Consider the following 8,479-nt stretch of genomic DNA (forward strand, 5'->3'; position numbering starts at 1 on the left):
TCACAACTCAGTCATAAAAGGGTTAACTGTTTGTATGTAAACAAGTTGCTGAAGTCCCTGTTTATGACCTGATCTATTGATTAGCTATTGGTCAGTCAGATAGCTATTGCTTACATGTCAGTGAGCAAGTATATCTCAAGTTAAGTTAACTCTGTTTCCTGTAAGATGGAGATTTTCCACCAGACCTATGCTTGAGGGCAGAGATAGTCTTACATCAGTGGTGGCGAACCTATGGCACAGGTGCCAGAGGTGGCACTCAGAGCCCTCTCTGTGGGCACGCGCAAACAGAGTCCCCCCCCCCCCCACATTTAGGCTTGGCTTGATTATTAGCATTAAATCTAAGACCTAGTTTTGGGGAAGCAGTGTAGGTTACCCTGTTAAGCGCTGTTAAACCCCACTGATTTTCATGCAAAGAACTAAAGTGCGATCCTTTATCTGGGAGTAAGCCGGTTGCTGGCAATGGGGCTTGCTTCTGAGTCAATCCTCCTAGGGTCGTGATTCACCCGTTGGAAGAGTTGCACGGTTGCTTCAAAGCAAAGCCACTGACTACCACCAAGCTTACTCCCGAGTAACGCATGCCTCGGAGCCCACCGTTTTTTCTAAACGAAAACCTCAGTATTCAGGTTAAATTGCCGTGTTGGCACTTTGCGATAAATAAGTGGGTTTTGGGTTGCAATTTGGGCACTCGGTCTCGAAAAGGTTCACCATCACTGTCTTACATCAATTGAGCTATCTTTGAGACCCGATTAGAACTGTTTGTCCACTGCTGTTGGCATTGTGTTTCTCAAAAAAATTCACCCACAGGAGGACAATTCCTCCCCCTTTGCATGGGCTTATAATACTATAAGGAGTGAATTTATTATTACTGCTCCATCTTCAATTAGCCTAGGTTTCTTGAAGTGTTTAATTTCGCATAATGATATATAATTGCACTGTTGTTAGCTACCCCGAGCCTGATTTCATCAGAACAGGGAAGGATAGAAATGAAAACATTTATTTTGATTTGATTTCTATCCGGCCCTTTCCTGATGAAGTCAAGGTCAGGGTGGCTAATGACAATAAAAACAAAATTATATAAAAATAAGAAGGCACAGACACACACACACACACACACACCCATGCTGCTCCTGAAGCACAGGAAGATGATTTTAGGAAGCATTTGACGTGGCATCAGGAGGGAAAGGTGAGGAAATTTTTTCCCCTGAGACACTGTTCCATGGGAACCACCTGTGTTGCCAACCTCCAGGTGGGACCTGGAGTTCTCCTGGAATTATAATTGATCTCCAGACTGCCAAGATCAGTTTCCATAGAGGAGAAGAAGAGTTTGGATTTATATCCCCCCATTCTCTCCTGTAAGGAGACTCAAAGGGGCTGACAATCTCCTTTCCCTTCCCCCTGCCCCCACAACAAACACCCTGTGAAGTTGGTGGGGCTGAGAGAGCACCAAAGAACTGTGACTAGCCCAAGGTTACCCAGCTGGCGTGTGTGGGAGTGCACAGGCTAATCTGAATTCCCCAGATAAGCCTCCACAGCTCAAGTGGCAGAGCAGGGAATCAAACCCGGTTCTCCAGAACAGAGTGCACCTGCTCTTAGCCTGTTCAGTTCTGATCGCCACATCTCAAAAAGGATATCAAAGAATTAGAAAAAGTGCAGAGAAGGGCAATGAGGATGATTGAAGGATTGGAGCACCTTCCTTATGAGGAGAGGCTGCAGCGTTTGGGGCTCTTTAGTTTGGAGAGGAGACGTCTGAGGGGGGATATGATTGAAGTCTATAAAATTATGCATGGGGTAGAAAATGTTGACAGAGAGAAATTGTCCTCTCTTTCTCACAATACTAGAACCAGGGGGCATTCATTGAAAATGCTGGGGGGAAGAATTAGGACTAATAAAAGGAAACACTTCTTCACGCAACGTGTGATTGGTGTTTGGAATATGCTGCCACAGGAGGTGGTGATGGCCACTAACCTACCTGGATAGCTTTAAAAGGGGCTTGGAGAGATTTATGGAGGAGAGGTCGATCTCTGGCTGCCAATCTGGATCCTTCTTGATCTGAGGTTGCAAATGCCTTAGCAGACCAGGTGCTCAGGAGCAGCAGCAGCAGCAGAAGGCCATTGCTTTTGATAGCGGAGCCAGAAGTGAAATTCCTCCACTTCTGGACTGTGTTCGAATTAAGGTTTAAAGACTGTCCTGTTCTCTGTGCTAGCTAGATAGAAATTACCTGTATTAGATAGTAAAATAAGATTTGTAAGTTTCTTTGTATTTGTGACTGTATGGAACCTCCTTAGCCCAAGGCAGAGAGCCATCTCTGCTCCACCTGGGTACATCCTAAGGGTTCCTGATACACGCGGACAAAAGAAGACCTCAGTCGAAGCGCCTTGCCCTGCCTAATCCCGTCAGCAGGCAGATAAGGAAGCTCTCGTCATCACCCTCTGCTTCCTGACCCCGGACACCTAGGGAAACCCTTTGTGTTTTCCCCGCCAGTGGACACGTCATCGCCTCGCCCTACTCTGGCGCGAAACTCAAGAAGGGGATGCCTATCGGACTCTGATTGGTTCCTGCATGTAGCAAATGAATGATTGGTTGTTTTGAATTCTGTTAATGAATGGTGGTGGGCTGTCTTTGATTCTCCCGGGCTCCCGACTGGAGAAAGTGTACTTAAGGGGTTGTAAGGCTGCTAGGCAGTGCAGTTGTTGTGCGGAACGGAGGTGCTGACACTTAGGTCAGCATCTCAATAAACCACCTTTATTTATCCGAGCCGTGTCGGCTCTTGCTTGGGTTCCTGGGCGCTGCCGAGAGCGGGATACTTCTGAGTAAGGAAAGTGTTACCCAGAGCAGCGCGGTAACACTTTCACATCCTGCATGTGAGCTCTCAAAGGCACCTGGTGGGCCACTGCGAGTAGCAGAGTGCTGGACTAGATGGACTCTGGTCTGATCCAGCAGGCTCGTTCTTATGTTCTTATGTTCTTATGTTCTTACACCACACTGGCTACTTTGAATGGTTGACTCTATGGAATTATACCCCTGTGAGGTCTCTTCCCTCTCCAAACTCTGTCATCCCAAGGCTCCAACCCTCAAATCTTCAGGGATTTCCAAACTGGAGTTAGTAACCCTCTCCAGCCCTCTGCTTGCAAGCTACCCAATAGGCTTTGGCTAGGCAGAAATAAGCTGGATTCTAACAGCCCTTTGTCTGAACAAGCAAAACAAGTCCTATATCTTTCTGCCTGCTTGTAAGGTTTGCATCCTTCTGCTAGAGACAAACACTTATAGGACACCCCCTTTGCAGTCTGAATCCCCTAATGCATGGGTTTTTAAAGTGTGTGCCCTTTTTTACAGCAGAGACAAAATTACTCCCATTTGCAGCTAAAAAATCCACATTTAATTACAGTGTTATTCAAATGTGACATAATTACAGTTGTTAATCATTTACATTTGGATCAAACCATCGGGAAAACAACAGTGACATCTGGCCCATCGCCATCTCCTGATCTTAAAACCATGCTGGCTTTTTCGGAGCCATTACAGAACATCTGGATTTCATCCAAACCGCTGCCTACAATTTTTCATCTTCTAATCACAATCTGTCAAAAGCCCTGTCACCAAACCCACCATTCTCCTTCAAAGACTTCTATGTACAAAGGCAAGCCCAAACTCCACAATATCAAAGGCAGCAATGGCTTATAATGTCAAAGCAATGATTCCAGCAATGGCTTATAATGATTCCAGCAATGGCTTATAATGTCAAAGTTTTTCGAGGCACCAAAAGAAGAAGAATAGGGCTCATTCCGCACATGCAGAATAATGCACTTTCAAACTGCTTTCAGTGCTCTTTGAAGCTGTGCGGAATAGCACAGTTGCAAACAGTTGTGAAAGTGGTTTGAAAACGCATTATTTTGCGTGTGCGGAAGGGGCCTAGGTTTTTATAACTTGCTTTCCCCCCACCGTTAGAGCCTCAAAGCAGCTTACAAACTCCTTTCCCTTCCTCTTCCACAGCAGACATCTTGTGAAGCAGGTGGGGCTGAGAGAGTTCTGAGAGAACTGTGACTAGCCCAAGGTTACCCAGCAAGCTTCATGTGGAGGAGTGGGGAAACAAAACAGGCTCACCAGAGTAGAGTCTGCCACTCTTAACAGCTACACCACAGTGGCTCCTGGGGGCCAGCAGAAGGGGATCCAACACATGGAGCTGCCCTGTAGTACGTTAGACCTTTTGACTCTCAAAAGAACCTTGGAAGAACTCTATAATTCCCGAAGTCTAAAAAAAGCCCAAAATATTCTGAGAGACCCGTCTCATCCAGCACACTCTCTTTTTGAACTGTTACCATCCGGCAGACGATACAGGTCTATCAAAACTAGGACAAAGAGGCTTAGAGACAGCTTCTACTCTAGAGCTGTGGCTATGCTAAACTCTGCGGCTTCGTGTTGATGTGTTTGGGGCTGTGTAGGGATGGGTGGAGGAAGGGGAAAGTGAGGATGATGTATGAGTCTGAAATTGTGTGCATCGAGGAATGCTGCTGTAAATTTCGTTGTGCGTGCACAATGACAATATGTGCGTGCACAATGACAAACGTTTCCAAAACACTTTTTCTCCATTGTATCTAAAAAAAAAAGTAGTGTTTCTTTCAGCTGAAATGTCTCCAAACTAACTTCTTTCACATTGCGATCATACCGAAAAGGTTTATTTTTCCCGCCAAAACCCTGGGCCATCTTCCACACTCCCTGTGCGATTGTCAAACCTCAATTTTGGTGTTTGCTCTGCCATATTGGGGCGGGGGGGGGGGGCTTTACCTCACTGCTTTGCTGTCTCCTCTTAAATTTATTTCTGGTGTTTCTCCCCCTCCCCCACTTTTTGGTATCAGTGAATCAGTGATGCTATGAAGCGTTGTTACAGCGCATGTGTGGGGAAAACACTGGCAGCCGGGAAACAGAAGGGGAGCATGGACAAGCTTCGTCGTAATCATTGGGATTGAAAACGTTTTCAAGATGGTGTAAGTGGCATGTGTGGAAAAGGCCAGTGTTTGGGGAAAACACAGAGCAACATGTAATGATATTTCAGTATTTTAAGATTTTTCCTGGACAGCCAGTGAAAGTCAGCAGGCAGCCCTGCTGGGATCTGCACAAATACTACACTGATACATTACAACGTCCTAGGCCTCTGGGTGAGGCTTGGGTTGTAATGAAAGGCCAACAACCAGCTAACGAACTGTGCAGCTATGATATTAAACAAAATTAAATAATAGTAATGAGATTTCTCCTTCTGAGTCAGTGGTTCTCAACCTGTGGGTCGGGACCCCTCTAGGGGTTGAACGACCCTTTCACAGGGGTTGCCTAAGACTCTCTGCATCAGTGTTCTCCATCTGTAAAATGGATAAACGTTACGGTTGGGGGCAGTGGTGGGATCCAAAAATTTTCATAGCAGGTTCCGATGGTGGTGGGATGCAAACAGTGGCACTGCCGCACACACACATCTCCAGTACCTATTGGGCCTGGGAGGTTGCTTTAGTAACCCCTTCTCGGCACTCAGAAAAAAATTAGTAACCACTTCTAGAGAAGTGGTGAGAACTGGTTGGATCCCACCTCTGGTTGGGGGTCACCACAACATGAAGAACTGTATTAAAGGGTCGTGGCATTAGGAAGGTTGAGAACCACTGCTCTGAGTGATGCAGGTCCTCTTTTTAAATTACTATTTTGATCACACGGTTCTCCAAAGCTCTTCATTTTTACCCATAAAGGCAATCACTGTAAGACATTGCGGTCTCCAGGTAAATAGCTGGCAAAGAATATGAAACGCAGAACTGCACACCCAATCGTTTGTTGATCTGGGCTGCGCCAGTCAAAGGGTCTCTTTCAAGAACTGTTCGGCCATCTGACCTTCGAACGCTAATCACCGTTCTCAAGGACTGCTCTGCTCATTTCTTCTTCGCTGCTTTCCATAGTAGAACTCATTAAATATTGCCTAGAAACAGGTTTAGCCCTTTGTAGTTTGAGCATCGAGCATCGTGAGAGAGGCAAAGAAGAACCACGCAGCGGCGTGAAATAGTCATCCAACGCCGTCAATTGTATTTAAAATTGTATGGATTTGATCACTTTGGGAGAATTTCCAGCAATATGCTCACAGCATGATTTTTAATTATTAGGGTTGGTTCAAAGAAAATGGAACACAGGCAGCATAATCATTCACATTCAGTTACAAAGGCTGAAATAGCTCACAAAATGAAGAAGAGAAGAAGAGTTTGGATTTATACCCCCCCCTTTCTCTCCTGTAAGGTGGCTTACAAGCTCCTTTCCCTCCCTCTCCCTACAACAGACACCTTGTGAGGTAGGTGGGGCTGAGAGAGTTCAGAGAGAACTGTGACTGGCCCAAGGTCACCCAGCAGGAATATAGGAGTGCAGAAACACATCTGATTCACCAGATAAGCCTCTGCCACTCAGGTGGAGGAGTGGGGAATCAAACCTGCTTCTCCAGATTAGAATCCACCTGCTCTTTACCACTATACCATCCTGGCTTTCGATGAGTGAATGTTGTATATGTACTCAACTGGGCATCAACAGATAAAGACAAGTTTTAGTTCAAACAAAATATAATGCACCACTGTACTTGGATGACCAGTTCAGGAAGTCATCGGGAAGCTTGTCTTGTAAATCTGTCTTGTAAATCTGACCGTCCCTAGATATCATTTACTTGGCAAAATCCAGGTCAAATGTATTACCTTCAGAACTGCTCCGTGGCCGATTTACCAGCACTCCATATGCACTAAGACTTCATGTATTGTGTAAAAGGGATGTAGACTCTGTGGAACATATCTTTTTACATTGTGATTCTCGTAGATCGTTATATAGACAATTTATTTATCCCCTGTGGAGGCCAATTCCAAACCAGGCGTCTTATTTTTATGTTAGATTTTTACTAGAGGATAAAAATTCTAAGATAACTGTCAGTTGGAAAAAATTTCATCTGAAAAATTAGTGTAAATTAGTGAAATATGAACAGAAAGCCTTTATTGGCATATTAAAAAAACACAATAGCTACAAAGCAAACCAATACAGCAAAACACATCCAATGCAAACCCGCATGACACATCGATCCATGTTCTCATCTTCAACAAAAAGAAGGCCCCCAGTTCTCATTCCACTGGGCCCGAACCACCCAACAACAAGCAAATTCTGTCTGCATCATACTGGCCATGTTTGTTATAATTACTATTAGCAAGAGACAGAAATTGAAACACATATTAAATCTAAAATTAATACCACAGATAAACATTTCAGAGCTGCTACAGAGACATGCTAAATTCCCAGGTTAATATATTATAGTATAGCAATAAAATATTAAAGTAAGGTGGCGTGATAAGGAAGAGAGAAGTTAATTACTTATGCTCTAAACATACTTAGACCCATTGCTGGATTATCCAGCAATAGTGAAATATGGATGTTTTAATGTAATTATCAGTGTTTTACTGTGTATGAATGTTGGGTCTTTTGGACAGCAAATACATACATACATACTTAGGTATAGATAGATAGATAGATAGATAGATAGATAGATAGATAGATAGATAGATAGATAGATAGATAGATAGATAGATAGATAGATAGATAGATAGATAGATAGATAGATAGATAGATAGATAGATAGATAGATGAGAGAGAGAGAGAGAGAGAGAGAGAGAGAGAGAGAGAGAGAGAGAGAGAGAGATAATGGGTTGTTATTTGCTACCATGATCTTGACCATGATCATTTTCAGTTGTACCCCTGCTGAATTTCTGTAGAAGGTTAAACCATCCTCCCAATCCACGGACTATTATAGGTTATCTGTGCTTATATTTTCAAATAATATATTATTCAGACACAACCAAGAAGCTATGGTCTTCTGAGGGAAAGGCAAAGTTCTGAAAGATTAATTATGAGCAATAATTCAAAATCATCCGCTAAGCAAATTTTTTTGAAATGATTCCGGCACTAGCAATGAAAGCTAACATTTGTCCGAGGAAATAGGAAAAAGGCTTCTGACGGAAATGTCTCCAGAGAAATTTGGTCTCAGTAATGACAAAATGCATCAGACATGCAAAGAGAGGATGTTATAAGATGTGCCCAAGAGATGGTGTTATAAGAGACCAGTCAAGTTTAATAAGGGATTTTCAATATCAGTCAGATGAGTGACAATATAAAAATAGAGTTTTCCCATGTATTAATGCCCAAAGATTGTATGGAAGTTAGTCATAGACAGGTGAGAAGATATTCCATTATTTTCCTTCCCGGTTCCTTCAGCCCTGATGCACTGGCTGCCCTTCCTGGGCCCTCTTTCTAGACCCCACTATACCAACCACTCCCCTCTTCTCGGTTTCCCCTCTCTCCCATCCTTCTGGCTGTCGGTTTCCCTAGAAGCTACAAGCAGACATTCACACATATTGGCCAAGGACCTAAATACAATAGCTAATGTGTACAGGCCAGAATATCCAGATTTTTAAATTTCATTTTTAGGAAG

Source organism: Sphaerodactylus townsendi, linkage group LG04, assembly GCF_021028975.2.
Source record: "Sphaerodactylus townsendi isolate TG3544 linkage group LG04, MPM_Stown_v2.3, whole genome shotgun sequence".
Taxonomy (NCBI): Eukaryota; Metazoa; Chordata; class Lepidosauria; order Squamata; family Sphaerodactylidae; genus Sphaerodactylus; species Sphaerodactylus townsendi.